This window comes from Triturus cristatus, chromosome 3_2, assembly GCF_964204655.1.
Source record: "Triturus cristatus chromosome 3_2, aTriCri1.1, whole genome shotgun sequence".
Taxonomy (NCBI): Eukaryota; Metazoa; Chordata; class Amphibia; order Caudata; family Salamandridae; genus Triturus; species Triturus cristatus.
In genome coordinates, this window is record NC_140584.1 from 627,632,400 (window position 1) to 627,651,135 (window position 18,736).

Genomic DNA, 18,736 nt, shown 5'->3' on the forward strand with positions numbered 1-18,736 from the left:
TTGCCCCAGCAGGCTTCTCAGCTGTTATGGCCCTGAGCTATGAACAGGAGGTCAACCAACTGACCCTTGGAGTCTCTTTGCTTTGGCTGGACTGTAGAGATGACTTCTCCCTGAGCAGGACGCAGCAGGCACAGTTCCTCCCCTTTGCTAGTTGCCAGGTTCAGCAGGTGCCGCCATGCAGATGCTGCCCCTTTGCTTTTTCCACAGTGCAGCAGGACAGGGCTTATTCCAGTCCCGAGGAGATGTGAGTGCTCTGTGCCTGGGGTGCCCTATTTATATTCAGAAAGTGCCCTCAGGGTAAACTCGGTCAGTAGCCAATAGGCTACTAGGTTCTCTCCCTCGGGATGACCACTTCCTGGAAAGTGTGGCATCTGACTATCCCAAGATGCACCATTCTGCCGACTCCCAACATGGAAGAACCACTGTCTCAACATCCAGGTTGGATCCCAAGAGTGTGATACAAAACAGCAAAGAGAAGATCAGGGCACTAGAAAACCTGCACCAATCAAGCTAATACAATGCTGTAAATAAACAAAAATATGGTGCAAAGAGCCAGGGACGTGACCTTCATGCGTCCCTAATATTTGGTGTCACCCAAAAAATGCAAAAGACAGAAATAGCTCAGCACAAAACTCAAATTCATGTATTATAGACAGAAATATTTGTCAAAGTCAGTAAACAAACAAGTATGTGATATATCCCCAAAGATTCACGGTAAACTTTAGTATCTGGATGATGAATTTTTCTTTATTTTGTTGTTCAAATTATTCCGATTTAAAAGTACAGCATACAATTCATAGCCGACGCGGCGCGTTTCGTCCTTACGGGACTTCTTCAAGGCTACAAAGATACATATACAGGACATACATTATTATATACAATTAAAAATACATAAAAAGAAGAGACACAATTATCACTTAAAGATCTAAAGTACTTTCTCAAAACATTTGTATGTACAGTCAAAACCGAGAATCTATGTGGACTAAGGCATATATTCAAGAACAGAAAAGAAATATAAAAAATACAATTTAAGGAGGATCTAACAGAGTTTCCCTGATCGTTTTTAACATTTATAGACAAATTGTATTTATGTCCAGTTTTTTCTAACTATTGTATATATGTATTTCAGTTTTGTTCAAGTTATTCAGTCAGTGTTACAAACAATTTATATACAATAGTTCTACAGGCAAAGTGTGCCACAATCAACATTAATCAATAGTATCCAGCATGCGAAAGAGTCAATAATTGCCTAAGATTGCACATACCTCACAAATAATGCTTATAAAATCCAACGCGAGTTAGTTTTCCCTTTTTCTTTCTGTAATTGTATGTTCATAGGTCTAAAGTCTATAATGAGGAGCAAAGATTTATGTCAATTTGTTATTCTAATAAAGATCGATCCATTCAAAGTGTACAGAATTATCTTATCTCGTCTGAAAAAACGAAATTTATGTTGTACATAAACAGTTGATGTGTGGTTGTGCTCATGCCAGAGCAAAAAGCAAATGAATCATATTCTTACTTTATTATTAAATCATTTGGACAAGTTAACTAGTAAGTTTGATAGACATGTAATTTAATCAGTTGGACCCATTGTATCAGAGCGTTAGCTTAAACAAATAGAGTGCATGAAACATACCTCCATATTGACAAAAGCCTCTATATTTGTGTGATGTAGAGGTAGAAGATTCAAGGTACGATAGCCTTGATCCTACAAGAAAAACAAGGAGTTCAAGCAAATTATAATTATAATTTTTGAAGTTATTATTTTTAGTTTTTAATTTCACTTCTCTATATGGTAATAGAGACAAAGTTGTTCTAAAAGATATAACATGTAAAGTTATCAGCATAAAAGCGATTGATTAAGGCCTACAATACGAAAGGCCATATTCAAGTTAAACATGGCGGTATGGACATCTATTAGGCTGGAAAATGATCACCAGACCATAGAAATTCCTGTTATACAGTGCATGCTATTCCAATAGAACTTCAGATATGTGCCCCAATTTGCATCGTTCATGTTTGAAGTTAACTAAATATACAAGAACTATCAAACGATGTGCTTCAATTTCAAAACTTATTGGAAGTGGTTTTCGAATTCAGTTAAGCTTGTGCCGAATAAAGATCAGAATTGTGTTCATCACGGAATGCAAGTTTCTGTACTATCCTACTTAAGCATAGCCAATTTCAACATTTATTGAACGCGGTAACGAAAAAAGTATCCGCCATTTTGCAATGGTTATGTGCAAACGAAAGAGCGAAAAAAGGAAGAGAAAAGCAGTATCAAGCCTAAATTGTAAATTAAAAGTGAGGTCTGAACGTACGGCAATTAACATATTACAGGCAAAATAGTTGTTGATGAAGTGTAGCGCATGTATGTATAACTAGTGACATTTGCTAAACGCGACAAATGAAATATCTACCTTTTTACAAAGGTTTCAAGTAAACCAACATAACCGCCATATTAGAGTGGTTATTTGGGACGGAAGAAGGTGTCAGAACTACATTGTTTATTGAATACAATTGCAACCGATTGTTCAGGTAATAAGGTCAATTTATTAGCAGATGACCGTCAGAGGTGAACTATGATGTTATTACGTCCCCTGAAAAAAATGTATCATCATTTGTGAACGGTGGAATATATCTGCTCATGCAGGCCATGGTCAAAGACTGATATTCATAGTTCCTGTTTGATCACCTGGCCTGTGTCATCACGGGTCATGGGTTTTTGTAAACACCCAAGTGAGAATGAAAAAATGTATTAATTGTTAATGTATATTGTATTGATGGCTTAATCCATAATAATGGCAAATGGCGAAAGAATGGAATCCCAAGAAATTAGTCAATGCCTGTTATCATCTGAAACTAAAATACCTCAGGAAAAGGGGAAAGCCAGGGTATACACTAAACGGTCGATGTAACTATGAGATGTAATAATCCTACTTGATGTTTAAATTATTTTTAAGGGCATATGTCAGAACGACAAAGGCTTCTACAAAAAATGGTGAAATTCATTGTTCGTGTTAAGACCAAGCATTACAGTCCGTAAACGACAAATCCAACGTGCCTCGGTTTGTCTTAAGTGGGCAGTCCTATCACCACCCCTTTCATTTTTGGTGACATGGTCTATAGCATGAAAAGTGATCTTAGTATTTTCCGGATGGGTTTCATGTATATGAACGGAGACAGGATATTTATCATCTCGATTTTTTATAGCCCTGACATGTTCCTGTATTTGTGTCTTTAAACTGCGAATACTGCTTCCAACATAAGCTTTTCCACACGCACATTTAAGAAGATAAACCGTGTGTGTGGTATTGCAGTTGATAAAGGACTTAATTTCAAATTTCTTCGAGTTGTAATATTGACAACTAAAAGTCTTATTAGTTCCCAAATTGCAAATGTTACAATTACCACAAATGAAAAAACCACAGGGTTTATCAGGTAACCAAGTTTGTTGACAAATTTTCAATGGTTTTACATAGCTGGGACAGATGACATTCTTTATGGTTCTTCCTCTTTTGTAGATTACTTTTGGTTTAGTGGAAACTATATTGACAGATGAAGTATTCGATGTGAGTAAGTGCCAATTTTTTCTGAGTATATTGAATATTTGTCCACTGAATGAATTATATTCAGTTATAAATGCCAAATCCACATGATCAGCATGAGCCTTCTTGCTTTTGAAATCAGGGGAAAGTGACGTCTCTCACTTCCAAGTAGCAGGTGCGCACAATTATCTTTAGACCCGTATAGGTCTAGTCACATTCAATCTGTTTTGTAAAGAAATCCATTTAATCCATTGTGTTTATGTTCATTTCATTTATTACTCTTATTCTTCAAATTGTCACGTTTACTCATTTCTTTAGTAAAGCAACTTAATCTTTTTACATATTCACATGTTCACACTACCCAATGCATTTCGGGTCAATGAAAAAGACCCTTCTTCAGGGGTCTGTAACAGAAAAATAAAGGAAATATAATGAGCAATTCAGTCATCTAATCATGCTCTTTCAGTATTTGACTCTATCTGATATATAAAAATTATCAATGTATCTCGTTTATAATAAGGTTTTCATTATTCTGTCAGTTGGCGAAGTCTAAAAATCTTTACAACTCTATACCTTGAAAATCCAGTACCTGTATTCCACCTGTCGATGTTTAAATAAAACACCTGAAAAGATAACCCAAATGAAATAAAGTTCGTGCTAACTACAATTCATTAACATTCAAATGGCAAAAAAATATCTGAAAAATGAAGGCTAAACGCTAACGTATCTAAAAGATGAAGGCTGAAAGCTAGCGTGACTATTCTTTGCAAGTCTTGCTTTTGGCCTTAGAGAGAATGGATTTTCTGTCTTTTTTAACAATCTTATCCCAAGAGTGGATTGGGCCCATTCGGCGCTCACATTTGGAAGAAATGTCGAAGACTGTAAAGATCAACAGGGCAAGGCTGCAGCTGGTGTCTAAGGTAGCCGTGTCGTCCCCTGAGAGTCGCTGAACGAAGTCGCTGTGAAGATTTCTTCGTTCAGACTTGGACACTTTTTTTTTCAAGTTAAATCTCCAGCTCTATGAAGCTGGAGGCTATAGCCAACAAGCGTTCCAGGAGGCCGGATACCCCTTTGCCGAAGGACAGCTGAACAGAATTTGCTGCCGCGGAGAAGAATGTAGCAAAAGTTGCTGTGGAGTCAGGCTGACCGGTGGTGCACCTTGAGCAGAATGATGAGCAGGTTGGTCCTGGTCTTTCTCGATTCTTTTTAGCCAAAATTTTTCTAAGTCACAAGTTTTGGCTTTTGGCTATCTGTACACTTTTAGCACCACCACCAATGGCCCAGGCCTGGAGGGACAACACTTGGGAGGGGGGATTTAAGATCCACTCAGCCTGGGTCCAGTTGCGAGTTCTAGATGATTGGAGCATTTTCTGTTCTTGAGGCTTTGATCAGGAGGCCAGCAACTAGCCCTTGGAGTCACTCTGTTAGTCCTGGGGTTCAACAGCAGAAACCGGGCAGGCCTCTGAGGGTTCAAGGCAGGCTCCTGGCAGCAAAGCAGTACTTCCAGGTGCAACAAAGCAGTTTGTGGGGAGTACACATCAGGCAGTCCTCTGAGATTCCCTTCTCGGGTCCAGAGAGTGAACTGAAGTGGTGCCTTCTTTGAACTAGGAGAGGAAGAAGTAGGAGAAGGTTCTAGAGAATTCCATTTGAAGTGCTTGAAGTTTCCTGACTCACCTGACCTGCCCTGGCTCCAAGCTGCCTGCATGACAGTGCAGTGGTAACAAGTCATTGTGTGACAGCAGACCACAGCCTATTGAGTGGGAAGTGGGGCCGTGCCCATCTCTACCCTCCATCCCCATCCTGCCAGTTAATGGCCCATCCAGGAATACCTAATCCTTCTATAGTGTGGCTGACAGATAGTTAGGGCAGGAAAATGAAAGTAGCATTTTCAGAGTTGTGAGGATTTTACATTATAATTTCTTAGACATGAAACATGACATTTCTATCTGCTCCCAAACAAAAGTCATCTCTTAATAAAAGTAATAATGTAACCCAATGTTATCCCATAGGAGAGGTAGGCATCACAGTAGTGAAAAACGAATTTCTGAGTTTTTCACTACCAGGACATGTAAAACTTACAAGTGCATTTCTAGCTTTTTTTTAATACACTGTATGCTGCCCTATGGACTGTATAAGGACTCCTTTAGGGGTGACTTATATGTATTAAAAGGGAGTTTTAGCCCTGGCAAGGGGCTTATTTTGCCAGGACGAATTGGCAGTTTAAAACTGCACACAGGCTGTAATTGCAGACCTGAGACATGTTTTAAGGGGCTACGTAAGTGGATGGCATAACTAATTGCATTTAATTTACAAACCCTGGGTATATGGTATACCACTTTACTAGGGAAAAGTACATTTTGTAAGCCAATTTTCCCATGCTTTATGGAGTGAGCACAAGCACATTGGCACTGGTTAGCAGTGGTAATGTGCACATAGTCCTAAGGCCAACATAAAAGAGTTCAGAAAACATGAGGGGAAAGGCAAAAGGTTTGGGGCACTACCAAACAAGGGTGTAGGGTCTAACATTGATCCTATTGCTTCCACTAGAGAAATGACCTCAAACTAATTGCTACGCTGACTTGAATACGTGTTGCAAAAGGTGTATATACTTATTTAAAAGTTATAGATTTACGAGCAAATTTTACTCTGCCCAGACATTTTGTTTAGTTTTTTGCATGTTCATCTTCCTCCCAGTCGTATCGGTAGGTAATTGTGTGTGATAAATGCGGTAAGTGAATAAATAGCAGGAGATCAAATTGCAAATTTCCATCACTGCACATCATTTCCATGGGTGTAACAACAGCCTACCTTGATGTTGTTATGAACCCAAATGCAGCCCACCTATTCAAGTGACTGTTGGAACGTTCGTAAATTAAAAATAAAAATTACTTCAATTGAAATTATTTTAACATAGCCACGAATAACAGCACAAATTCTACCCCTCATCAATTGACAGCAATGCTGAAACAGGCAGTTGTAACATGAATCGAGTATATGAGGAGAGAGAGGCTCATCCCCAAACTTGTCTGCAACAATAGCGTGAACTTGACCCGAATCGGGTATTAGAACGCTTTACATAGCATCAGTTACGTTACATGAGCACACACATTCATTTTTGTTAGGCACGGGGAGATTAAGTGATTTGCCCAGAATCACAGGATGTTTAGCGTCATTGCCCAGGCTCAAACCCAGTTCCCTAGATTCGAGGTCGACCGCCCTAGCCGTTAGGCCAACTCCTCTCCCCAAGACTTGGCAATCTCCACTTGGAAGACACCTCTTGCTGCAATCTGCTAGGCTTATAGATGTTTCTGGAACCTATTTTCATTATTTAGATTAATCACAGAACACGTTATTGCTCAAAACAGCGGGTGGCCGCTTTTCATCAGAATGTAGCTTAGAATGACTGTTTGAAAAGGTTATTATTAATTCTGCTGTCTTCTGTTATGGCGACGAACCATGTTTCAGTACTGCCTGTGTATTCAAACATTATGCTATTGCTTGGAAATTGCTGATTTGATATCAGTGGGTATTCCCAGTCATCTTGTCTCTACCTTTTAGCAATAACTATGGTGACCATTTCTCCGTATTAGAACTAAATATCAGTGCATTTCTATGAAATGTTGTATTGTTTTGGCTTTAAAATACTGATTTTATGATAGAATGTTTATTACCGATTACTCTGTGATCAGTATATCCCCTTCCTCCTCTATCAAGCCTCGTTACAAAGACACCTAGCAGTGTGATACCCATCCACCAGATCTGTCTAATGACTACACAGGGATCCTTTTGCCACTGTACAACTGTGGAACTCCGACTCTTGTGTGGAAGACTTAGCAGAACTAAGCTTACTGAAGCAAAAAATTAAAAGAGGAGACGGATGCTAGTAAAGAGGCAGGCCAAGGAAGAAAAGAATATTCTCTGCAAATGCCATTCTTTTTAGAAATGCAGTCTATGTTTTCTAGCATCCTTTGATGATAATGGTCTCTTAATGTAACAAAGGGCCAGTCAACCTTAGATAAAACTCTAATTAGCTCCACATCCATCTAACACAGTGGCAAAGTCATCCATACATACGATAACGTTCCAGGTCCCACGGTGTTGTATAGCAAAATTATTGCTCCACCTTATAAGACTCCAGTACCAAGGATATCAGAATGGGGCTATGAAGACCATGAATAGATTGAGTACATCATTTGGTACGAAGGACGTCCAGCACACTCCTTTATGCCTGTATTGGATCCTTTCATAGTCTCATCAGAAGTACTTTGGCTACAACAGAGTACTATCTTAATAGATGAAAAAACGCTTCCTGTTCCGTTTTATTGGAAAAATCAAAGAAATCGTATTCCATTGCTAACAATATGTGGGAAGGTGGTTTACTAAATATGAAACCAGTAACAATTAAAAAAGTCTAACATGGCAGACCGATTCTATAACCCTAAGAGGTCAATCTAAACAAGACTCTGTCATGAGAGCCAAGTGCACCGCAATCCTTAGAGCAGTGCCACGTGACAGTACAGACATCTCAACATGTTTGCACAAGGTTGCAGCTACAGTGGGCCGCTATGGTGAAAGCATCTAATATGATAGATCTTCCACATCTTTAATTTAATGTGATAAAGCTGAAACTCAAGAGAACCTAATGTAGTCCTTAGTCAACTTGAGATAGCAGCTGATCTCACCATAATGTCAGTGGGCGTAGCCATAGCTAAATGTAGGGAACCTGGCAGTTGACAGGCTCTTGGGAGACCAGGTTGGTTATGGATCAAAAGCTTTTGCCCACAGGCCCAGGTGAAAGATATTGGGCATGCCATAAAGATTTAGGGAAAATAGTTGCTGTGTTACAAGTGGTAATAAACTGGCGATGTGAAAGCAGCGATTTCTCAAAGGCAATAAGAAAAAAAAGCATTCTGTGGAGCAAGAAGGGTGAAATTTGAGTTAATGTTGAGGCGTATTTCCTTAGCACAATTGTTAACAAATGTCTACCTCCGATCCATGATACAACCAGAGAGTACAAACCGATGAGGCAAACACAAGAGTGCCAATTTTGCTTGTGAGCCACACCATCCTACTGCAGACTGAGGGAGTAACACATTAAGGACCATAAAGGCATTCAGTGGAAGCCGAGTGGCGATCCGGTTGATGACAAGTTGGAGCCAGCATGAGATGGTGGTATTTCTTGTCTACCATAATAACAGGCTGGCCATTTCATGAAGTGGTGCATTAGAAATCTTCACACCGTCACAACCTTGCCAACAAAATGCCATTGTACAACTAATGTAGCCTTGCTCCTTATAAACCTGCTAGTGCTCCGGGCTGTCTGTCTAGTGCTGCAGTTTTTAACCTGCTTTTTGAAGAGACGACTTGGTGAAGATGTGAACATCACCTCCAGTTTCAACAGCAAAAATACAATCAAAGGGAAAATAAGATTCTTTCGGATTTCTGTTTTTTATTTATGTTTTTATTGTCTAACAGTGGTCATATAACAAAATGCAACGGGATGTCATTCACAAAGCAGTCATCAACCTCGCATACATTGACACTCTACACCACTCCACTATTCAGTTGTAGTAATATTGAATACATGTTGATCCTCATTATTGAGTGCATCAATCACTCTGAGTCCCATGTTTAATATCCAGTTTCCCCCCCATCCATCTGTCCAACACTGCTGACCTATCATGCAGGGCCTCGGCCACCCTCCCATTCATGCTGACCATTGTCTTGCGTGTTGCTTCCCCTGTTTCCCACTCTTGGACATCTGTCTTCCATGCTTTCAGCCCTGTGGCCTGTGAGCATGGCCAACATATTGCAATTAGGCGTTTCACCAGTACCAGTCCCAAAGAGGCGAACTTGCACCGCAACCCCCGATTCCTAGGGTCGAGGAATGAGGTTCATATACTGGGTTCGAGCCCGAGCCTAAACTGTACATTGAAGCTTATCTACCACTCCTTGCCAGTATTCTAGAAGTGTGGCACAACTCCATGTCATATGATGCAAGTCAGCTACTCTGTCTCAGCATCTGGGGCACTCTGATGATCTAGCAGGGATATTCTGTGCAGTCGTGAAGGAGGCAAGTATAATCGACGCACAATGTGAAAATGCCCTGATTTGAATTTGACATTGCTAGATTCCCATTGTGGCTGCATGTTGATTCCCACTTCTTATTCCTGAGTGGTGTATCTAAATCGGTATCCAATCCATGTCTCGCCCTAAAGGGCCGCTTAATTTTATCTTTTTTTAGCGCGCTATATGGGTTCAATACAGCATGCTTAGAATGTCTTTACTGTAGTAGGGTGTACAGCAATGTGGTTGTCTGAAGTGCGTCAAGGAAGTCTGTCCAGACCTCCCTGACAGTGTTTGGTATTTTAGCATATTGCAGAAAATTTCCCCGTCCAACCCCGAAGTTGGATTGTGCTTATTCTAACGTTAAGGATGTCTCTACAGTGTAAATATCGCCCAGTGTAGTGCAGCCACTCTCCTGCCACCAGATCACCGACCTAGCATTCCAAAGTACTCTGAGGGACTGTAACCACCATATATTGAGAGATCTTGAAAAATGGGGAGCGTTTTAGTATCCTCTTAACCATGATATCCCATGCTGTTGCGACATTCCTAATTATGAACTGGCAGGTTGCAGGTGTGCCTCTGTCCCTCATCAGTGTGATCGTCAGTGGTTCCCCCATCCCAAAAGCCCTTCTGTAATTGCCGTTCCAAGTTATTGTCCTCCTCACACCCCTGTGCGGCATGCTGCAGCTGGGCTGCTAGATAGTACAACGTCAGTTCTGGAAGTCCATCACATCCCTCCTCTGGGTCGAAGTTGAGCATCTCCAGTAATATTTTGGCCCTCTTCTTCGCCCACAATGTCAGTAGTGTGTTTAGAATCTTAAATGAGTGTCATGGGATTGTACATAACGCATTCTGCAAATGATAAACATAACTCGGCAAAAAGATAACCTTTGTGATCACGATGTGGCTGGCCAGGGAGAGCGAAAGTGTTGTCCAGAAGTTGATGCATTCACGTAAACCTTGCATTATTCTATCCATATTGAGGTCATATTGTTGTGGAGAGTGTTTAACCTGCACCTTGAGATAACGGAAGCTGTCCAGTGTCCAGTGCAGTCCAATATGTGGTAACCCATCAGGTCCAGCTTTAACTAGTGAATCCAGTGGAGAGACCACTGTGAAGCCTTTGTTCACCCGTAGTCCTGCACTATTTCCAAACGTCTCTAGGTTGTCAAACGAAACAGGCAAGGTGTTCTGAGGGTCTTTGATCGAGTGAGTGTCATCAGCATATAATGACACTATGTGTTGCACATCCCTCACTTGTATCCCAAATGTCTTCATCACCCTGCACAAAATTATTGCTAGGAGTTCCGTTATAAGTGAAATAGAAGGGGCGAAAAGGGGCACCCCTGATGGGTGCTGCTTTTGATAGTCTAGGCAGCTGACAATATATTTTCCAATCACATAAAGGCTTTGGGTGCAATATATAAGATATGCACTCAACTTATAAACTTGTGACCAAAGCCCATCCGCTACAATATCCCTAACCTACAGTCCCAGCTGACCGTATCAAATGCTTTCTCTGTTGCTAGTGCCATCCATGCTCCTGTTTACCATGTCCTACATGAGGCGCAGAATATGGAGCTAAATCTCCTAACATTCATGAGTGTACTCCTCTGCGGTATAAATCAGCACTGCTCTGTGTTGACGAGTGTGTCCACAACCTGCTTCAGGCTGTTGGCCAACACTTTTGTCAGGAGTTTAATATCTCTGTTAACCATAGAGAGAGCCAGGTATGAACCAGACAGAGCCGGGTCTCTTCCCGGTTTCGGAATCATGACCATGCCCGCCTCCCTCATAGACTTCCGTAGGGCACCTACGTTTTTCGCCTCTGCATAGCCGTCCAAAAGCTTATGAGCCAGAAGGGTCCCCCATGACTGATGGAAGTTCAGTCGGGAAGCCATCCAATCCTGGAGACCTATTTCATGGAGGCTCCTTTAGAGCGTTGGGTAATTCATTTTGTGCCATATGTTCCTCTCATGTTTCTGAGTGGTTTCTGTCTAATCCGGGGAGGTGTACAGAGTCCAGGACATTATCCACATCAGCATCATTTATTTTGTAGCATCTGTATATCTGCTCAAGGTGTCTGTGTCGTTCATGTAAAATACCGATTTGGTTGAAAGTCATGGCTCAGTCAGATAAGTGCAACATCAGAATCTGGGGTTGTGGACATTAACTATTCAGCAGCCAGATTAATAATTGTATCGGATTTATCTCCCTCTCTGTGTGTTCTCTGCCTCCTATTCTTTCAATGTGAGAGCATCCCACTTGTCTACAAGTGTTCCCTGGGCTCACACCGACTGTACCCTAGCAGTCACATCAGTGGGCTCCCTGCTCTGAAGGCTAGTTTCCTCCTTTTCATGGATCAGGATGTCTGCTCTAACCACTATTCTATACCTATGTTTTTACTACTACAGTCCCCCCCCTCCCCAATACTCTTTTTAATACCTCCCATTAATTGCCCCTTGTGGTTGTGGAGCCCCACTTAGTAGTAAAGTATCCGGCTATGACGCTTTGAATTTTAGTGCGAAAATTTTTCGCAGTTTCTCTGGGCGTAGCCACCACAGGGGGACCGACGGCACTGTGCATGCATAGCATAATCTATGATTAAAGATGCATGATCAGAGAGAAATCGATAATGAGGTCCTCTTACGTCCTGAGGCCCTCAGGACACAAGTGGACTTTATCCCCGAGCTAAAGTGCGCCAGGAGGTGTGTTTGCAGAGTTGTGTAAAAAGGGGGCAGGGCCTCAGACCACCTCTCAGCAATCCCACTACGTGGGGCTTACTTGAGATACTTGGTGGGCTAGTTGGTCCCCAAGGACCCTTAAGGATCTAGAGGACTTAATCCCTTAACCCACAACGCGCCTAGGGATGCTTTTGCAGAGTGGTGGAGAAAGGGGGCGAGGCCTGTGTCAACCTGACCGCAATCCCACTATCTGGGGCATATTGGAGGTATCAGGTAGGCTAGTTGGCCCCTAAGGACCCCCGGCAGCAAAGTGGACTTTAATCCCCATCCAAGAGCGTGCCAGGGAGCGTGTTTGCAGAGTGGTGGGGAAAGGGGGCGTGGTCTGCTGTGAGAACTTACTGAAGGTAACAGGAGGGGTAGTTGGCCCTCAAGGTTTTCCTTTGGGGCCAACTACCCATCCTGTTACCTCCACTAAGTCCCACACAGTCGGATTGTTAAGAGGTCTTCGGAGGCCACACTCACCTTTCTCCACCACTCTGCAAACGGTACTCCTGGCACAGTATTGGTTGGGGGATAAAGTCCACTTTACTCCTGAGGGACTTTGGGGGCCAAGAAGCCCTCCTGGTACCTCCTGTAAGTCCTATGCAGCGGAATTCCTGAGCGCTGGTTGGAGGTCCAGCCCCCTTTCTCCACCTCTCTGCAAACGCGACTACTAGTTAAAGAAGCATTTGCAATGAAATAGGTTTCACATTTGCGAGAGTTAGAGCTATTGGCGTTGTGTAAATGTAAAAGTGTTTTACTAATGTTTCTTGGAGTGGATGTAGGCTGTGTGTAGTGGAATTATGTGGTATGATGTGCAGTGAAATTATATGGATTGACTTTGACTGTGGATAGAAAGTATGTGGTATTTAGTGTATAGGAATTATGTAGAGTGGGATTGTGTTATGGAGAGTAATTATGTCATATGGTAGTCTGTGTCATGGAGTTGTAATCTCAGGTTCAGTCTTCCTCGTTTCCATAGAAGCTAAACTATAAACTCAGACAAAAAAAAAAAAGAAACCACTGAGGAGCACTTCTGGACCTATTCAGAGGTATGAGCCGGGCCACTGGAATTATGCAACTGTTTGGCTGCACCGACTTTTGCACAATTGTACATTTTTCACATTTGCCACAACTGCTCAAACACTACCAAAAATGCAGCGACAAGTGTTACAGCGTGGTGGGAGGCTCTTTGCAAACCTAGAATGGTCACCTATTACTTATTTCTAAATGTGGGTGTTAAATGGGTACTAATGGTGTGCAAACCACTCTTGCTTCTTTCTGCGCCTCTCTTGCCACTTTCTGCATTTCTGTTGCTTCTTTCTGCAACTTACTTTTTTTCTGCACTACTTTTGCCTCTTTCTGCTCCTCTCTTCCATTTTCTGCACCTCTCTTGCCTCTTTCCGTACCTCTTTCCCCTTTCTGCACCTCTGTTGCCTCTTTCTGTACCTCACTTGCTTCTTCCTGTACCCCTCTTGCCTCTTTCTGCACCCCTGTTCCTTCTTTCCGCATCTCTCCTGCCTGTTTCTGCACCTGTCCTGCCTGTTTCTGCACTTTTCTTGCCTCTTTCTGCACCTCTGTTGCTTCTTTCTGCAGCTCTGTTGCTTCTTTCTGTACCCTTCTTGCCTCTTTCTGCAATCCTCTTGCCTCTTTCTGCACCCCTTTTGCCTGTTTCTGTAACTCCCTTGACTCTTTCTGCAGTTCTCTTGCCTCCTTCTGCATCTCTCTTGCCTCTTTCAATACTTCTCTTGCCTCTTTCTGCGCCTCTCTTGCTTCTTTCTTCAACTCACTGGCTTCTTTCTGCACTCCTTTTGCCTTTATCTGCACTCTTCTTCCCTCTTTGTGCAACTCTCTTCCCTCTTTCTACACCTCTCCTCCCTCTTTCTGTACCCTTCATGCCTCTTTCTGCACCCTTCTTCCTGCAAGTCTCTTGGTTCTTTCTGCACTGCTCTTGCCTCTTTCTGCGCCCTCCTGTCTCCTTCTGTACCTCTGTTGTTTCTTTTTGCACTTGCTTCTTTCTTCACCTCTCTTGCAAATTTCTGCACCCCTCTTGCCACTTTCTGCACCCCTCTTCCTGCAACTCTCTTACCTCTTTCTACACCTCTCTTCCCATTTCCGGTTGCTTCTTTCTACACTTCTCTTGCCTCTTTCTGCACCCATCATGCCTATTCCAGCACCATTGTTGATTCTTTCTGCACTTCTGTTCCTTCTTTCTCCACCCTTTTCCTTTTTTTTTTTTTAATTTTTCGAAATGGCTGCGTAACTTTGTAAAAAAAAACCTTTATTTTCACCCAAAACATCTTACAAAAGAAGTTCTGATACACATACGTACATTGTCCTTGAGCATCAATTTACATGACAGATCGAGATAGTGTCTAAAACCGCAAGTTAACATAGTCAGGTAGTCACCAAATAACCAGAAGCATTGGCAAGGATAATCGTCTAATAGGTAGGGGTCCCTCACGTCAATCCCACTCTTAATAAAGCAACAAAATATACAGCAACATGACGCTGTTAATCCTGGAAACCAGCGTGAAATAACGTATCCAACAGAGTTGCGTACATAATCAAGCCATACAGTCGAGGATGTGTTATCACCCTATCCCCTCAGGAGTTATACCATGTTCTAGGGAGGATTCAGACTCCTGCCCGAGCATCTCAACATAGGACTCATAGGGCCCCCAGATGTCCTTGGGGCGTGATGAACTGAGGCATCAGACTAGCATAGAGTTCACTGTTCACATTACAATAGGCAAGACTGCACATCCAACCCTGAACGGTAGGGGAGGTCTTCCGCCCCAAATGAATAGCTACTTCTCGTTTGGCCAGTAATAAGCTAAGTGAGGCAAACCTGCGAACCTTCTTGGGGAATTGAATTGTATATCCTAACAACGCCACTTCAGGGATAGGAGTTAGGGGAATTTTCAACATCTGGCCTAGTGTGAAGTGTACCTGTTCCCAATAACTGTGCAGGTTAGGGCATGTCCAGGAGAGGTGAGCAAAGTCTGCGTGTGGAGCGGAACATTTGTGGCATGTGTGGGGCCTAGTTGGATCTATTTTGTGCGATAGGGCTGGGGTGAAATATATGCGGCACAGGAATTAGATTTTTTTTGTTTAAATATTTTTATTCTTGCATGATGTCAAATATCCAAATATCAATATTCAGCATAGTATACCAAATTTTAACATTTTACACATTTCCCCGCCCCCTCCCCTCCTCCCACCCATAACCTCCCACTACCTCCCCCCACCCACAGTGCAGGGGTTGTACAGCTTCCATTATCGTCTCTCAAACCATTTAGTAATTGGCTCCCAAATTTTTAGGTCTCGCCTAGCTATTGCGATAGCAATCGCTATGCGAGACTCTAGTAAAGGGCCATTTCAAAGTGCTCCCAAAAGTGGATTGCATGGCGAGCACGTGCACAATTACGTGCATCGTGCCGCCATGCAATCCACTTTTGGGAAGCGCTTCAGCCCACTGGCGCGTGCACCTACTTCAAAGGGTCCGCTCCCCCGCCTGGAATGCGCTCCCCTGCCCCTTGCCGCTTCAAAGCCCGCGTTTAGCGAGATAAAAGTGACACTTCAATCTGGGCGTGAGACTGACGTACAGCTGCGCACGGGGAGCTCGAGCCCACGGGAAGACACACACTACTTTTGTCTTCCTTGTTAGACATGTTGATGTTAATTGATTTGCAAATGTCAATATGTCTTGCAGATGTCCCTGACTACCCCTTATCCTTCCCCAAACTTTGTGCCGCCCGAAGTAGTCGCAGCTACTGTCTGTCTCCCAACTGGGACTTCGAGTCCCCTTCGGTTTGCCCTTCGCGTTTTCACCAAAGCCTCCCTCCTTAGCTCGGGAAGGAAGTGTCTGCTTTCTGTGTCATCGTAATCCACAACGTGTTGACACTGCTACGATTACTGCATTTGCTTATTGTTATGAATGTGCAGCGTTGCCAGGCGACGACAGCAGATGGCACGTAATAATAGTGTTTAGCGAAATAGTCACCATAACAAAGGTGTCGGAATCCTTCCCACGAAGTACAACTGTTAATGGAGAACTAGACGTGTGCTGCAGACTCTGCCATGCACCACATCCGGGCGCCTGCACCAAGGATGGAATCCGCGGCCCTTCCACTGCTCCACATTAACTGAAATATCACAGACCCCGCGCAGCTCTTCTTGCTTCTACTCTTTTCTCTCTTTAAATGTGTACATGTTTATAGAAACTGTAAAGTCTAATAAACCAAAGTTAAAGTAACCTTGACATGAAGGAAAATGAAACATCTTATTAAGTAGATGCCACAAAATATGGGTATGTTTCAGAGTGTGCCCTGCTCTACATATGTATATCTTCAGGCTATCTTTTTTTGACAACCTGCACGTTATTGTTGCCAGAGAATTGTGTCCCTCCCGACGTTTCCCACGTTATTTGTGAAAAAAAATGTTGTTCCATTGCTTTGTCGGGATTGTCACACTACTAGAATTGGGGAACTTTGTAGCACCACAATTTCGGAAGCATGGAACACAATTGCATAAGTTATACCCATAGCCTGCACGCATTCAGCGCATCGGTTTGGTTCCTCAATCTGTAACCGCATGTAGTAGTACGGCACTATGGACTGTTGTGTACCAGGGTTATTTTTCATCCCAGCTAAGAAGGCAATGCGGCACACCACAAAAGTACAGTAACACCCTGAGTCAATCGTTTCTTCGGGTGTTGTCCATCAATTTTAGACTTCATACAAAGAGAAACATCATTGTCCGTTCTTGATAAGACTGTATATGTTGCGTTTATTGATTGGTAATCAAACAGATATCCAATGTTCAAAGCGCAGCCAAGTCCATAGTGGACTTGGCTGGAGCAAGTCTAACTTCAGACCAAAAGCAAAGTCTCCTTTATAGTGGGCTTCTTCCTACCTTTCAAGTACAGCTTCAACGTCTCTGCCCTAAAAGGAAGCCAGATGCCACCCCTTACACCCTTGCCCTTGAATAGCACTGTGCCTTGAGGGGATCTGCTGATTATTTTCTTCTTAGGTCTGTAATATGATTTCGCCTCCTTTTATTATGAATGGGTTCACAATGCCCAACTCTTTCTATGGTGGATATATCAATGCAGTAGAAGCACCTTTGTGCACCTTGTATACCTTTTATTTAGCACTAACCCTATATGGCTAATACAGTGCTTCCCAGAACAGCAGGTGGTAACTTATTTAGATATGGTGCATGATATACACACACTGCAATTTTACCTTTTATTTCAGGTTTATTTTTTGTTAATATATCCCAACCCACCCTCTTTTTCATACACTGGCACACTTCAGTGTATGTAATAAATGGGAGTGACCCCACTAGCCAAGAGACAGGGTACAGTAAGTACAATAAGAAGGAGGCTCTCTTGGACCTAAATAAATAATAAAAAATCCGTATTTGTAAAGCGCGAACTACTCACCCTTACGGGTCTCAAGGCGCTGGGGTCCGTTTTGGAAATTAAGTGAGCTATTGCCCAGAGCCACATGGTGCTGAGCTGAGCTGCCGCAGACCCCTGTGCTCCGAAGTCAGCTGCCCTGGCCGCTGCACTACAGCTCTCCACTGACATATGTCACTGTCTCCTGTGTACTGTACCGTGTAATTTTCAACTGCGACCCTGTTATTATATTATTGTATTTTTATGCTTCACGAAATTATCTTTTTAATAAAATTGTAATTTCATGTACTTATTGAGTCGTCCACCAACGTGCTTGTGATTAGTTGTTCGGCCCATAGTTTGGGTTTATGTGAGATCCTGGAAGTTGGTGGGTCTTATTAGACTGGAGTGGGAATGAATGATATATGGTAATCTTATTAGGTCCAAAAGAGCCTCCTTTTTACTACACTTCAGTGTATGACAATATAGCATGTAAGGTTGTACCGCAGGAAAATCCTCTACTAAGCACATTTTCTTTTGTCTGCAGGACACAGGGACGCCCAAACGCTGTGCAGCAGTGGTTGTGTGCAGCCACATATTTCTTACCGGTATTCAGTCCGAGTTATAGCGCTTGTGACAAAAGTCCCTGTCAAATGTGGTCGAGATTAACGCCTTCAGTGCCGAAACCTTTGGACAGCAGACTGCAGCATTTTCCCCAACATAGTGTATGAGCGCTGCATTTTAACTTGCACGTGCAGTGTCTGCATAATGACCTTTAAAATGAGACTGCAAGTAGGCAAAGCTTTCGATTAACAGGAAAGGGTTCAGGTCTGAGAAGGAAGTCACAAGTTTCCACAGAATTTTATATTTTCCCTAACATACGTTTTTCACAAAGGAGACCATACAGCATGAATGTACTTCTAGGTTCAGCGATTTAACCAAGGGAGGGACCGCTGAGACGAGTACGTCCGGTAGATGTTGGGGTACGC

At 42.6% G+C, this 18,736-nt stretch overlaps 1 protein-coding gene across 3 annotated transcripts in view; it reads left to right on the forward strand.

The window, feature by feature from the left end:
- The window catches only part of BARD1 (BRCA1 associated RING domain 1), a 489,699-nt gene that overhangs the window by 48,870 nt on the left and 422,093 nt on the right, over positions 1 to 18,736 (forward strand). The window contains exon 3 of one of the 3 annotated variants that reach the window (XM_085648555.1): positions 3,528 to 3,579. The exons of the other annotated variants lie outside the window; for them this stretch is intronic. The gene's annotated coding sequence lies outside the window, so the exon portion shown is untranslated. The remainder of the gene's footprint in view (positions 1 to 3,527; positions 3,580 to 18,736) is intronic. 3 annotated transcript variants of the gene reach the window in all.